Genomic DNA, 1900 nt, shown 5'->3' with positions numbered 1-1900 from the left:
TGAGTGGTGGTGGAAGGGAGTCCCGCTTTGGTAGGTTTTCAATCCTTGTGGGAGTCCGATCATGGCTAGTGTTATACTAGGAGAGTGTATTCAGAGGACCTCCCAGCTATGGGAGCTCCTCATATCCTCTTCTTAGAAAACGTACTCCGTCGAGGGATCCCATGGACACCAAGTGCCAAACGCCCGGTAGAGGATCAACGTCAGGCTTAGGGGCATGACTGTCGTTCAACTGTTTGGTCATAGTTCAGATGATGTCTTCTTGGGACTCCTAGTTGTAGCTCAAATGTGGGTTGGCCATTCATGTGCGCCACCGACCGTTCATAAGCATAGATTAGCTGCACGACAACTAGTTCAACTGTGAGTAATCAAGCCACAGCAAAACTTCATGGGAGGAAGGAGAACTCCAAGCATTGAATGACTCTGTACACTTGAAACACCCTTAGAAATGATACTTTGGACCATTGTTAGGAAAAACGGGAATGGCAAAAAAAGGGAAATGGACGCTACGGGTTTTAAACAGTAAATTTTTTCGAATGATACGGTCAAATAAACAGTCAAAAAAACTAAGAACGGTAAATATCAAAAAACGAGTGTTGTTCATTGTTGTCAATATAGCCAACACACTCTCGTAGTGATATATATTCAGTTAGAGTTAGGAGTCATAAGATATATGGTCAATTAAGTAGACATTATGTTAAAAAATCAAGTCTTAAAAAATGCCATAAAAACAGAACATGTTTTAAATGTGTTTAGAACGAGAATGCTTGAAGTTTGTTTTTTTTTTTTAAGTATCTTTGGGAAGCATATAGTAAAACGTGTTTTAAACGAAACGCATGATTGAAACAACCTCATAAAAAGTAGAGTGTACTAAGGGAATTTTTATAAAAAGTCCACCATGCTCTATACATAGCTTTCTCTTGAAACAACCTCATTAGCTTTCTCTTGAAACAACCTTATAAATGATACATTGTACACTCTAAGTATATGGGGAAAACGAGTATCAAAGGGAGGAGATAAAGGTTCATTCCACCATCAAGAACTTCTTTCAACAAGTTAGTCCTCTCTCTCTCTCTCTCTCTCTCTATGCCTTCTTTTTCTTTTATATAATTTTAGTCAAACTATTGCTATTAGGAATCAATTAATTGTTTGTTCCTTCAAGTATTAATTTAAATGCATGCATGTGAGAAGTTGATAATTTGATTTTCCCATTTGTTTCTTGAAAATTTTCTCCACAATTAAATCCATAGATAGATATAATCGTTCAATATTACTTTATTGACCACATGAACTTACAACTTACAAGTTTGATAATTGATTCAGGAGCCATATTAAGATGGTGATGAAGAAGTTCGAGGTATGGACATACAGTGAGGATTTCATGCATGGTCTCTTGTCATGATTGGGTAAAAAGTATATTCTCTCTTTCTCTCTCTATACATGGCTGATGAGAATCTGATGTGTCAGGAAGGACTCAATGGATTTGTTAATAGATATATATGTATATATATTTACATATATGTATGCATTTATTAACAAAGCCATTGGATCCCTCTGTCCCTTGCAAAAGATTCTTCGGTCAACAGATCACATGTGAGTGAGCAGGGTATCATGGGCTTTCTCTATCTAACGATAAAACAAAAGAAAGATCATGAAATGGTTTCTCTATCTATCCTCCACCTCTAATGATCAACAAAAAATGATTTCATACATAAGAGGTAGAGGCCATTTAATGTATATGTATGTGTGTGTGTGAGAGAAAAAGAGGTAGTGTATCTTTCGTGGCAAGGTCGGAGAACTTCTCCCTGTTTTCTAATATCCTGCCACTCCAGGATGGTCTCGCTAGGCCCATCAACCTTTATAAACTAGCCAACACAAATAAGAAAAAGTGGGTGGTAGTGGG

Source organism: Macadamia integrifolia, chromosome 14 (assembly GCF_013358625.1).
Source record: "Macadamia integrifolia cultivar HAES 741 chromosome 14, SCU_Mint_v3, whole genome shotgun sequence".
Classification (NCBI taxonomy): Eukaryota; Viridiplantae; Streptophyta; class Magnoliopsida; order Proteales; family Proteaceae; genus Macadamia; species Macadamia integrifolia.
This window is presented reverse-complemented; position numbering follows the sequence as displayed.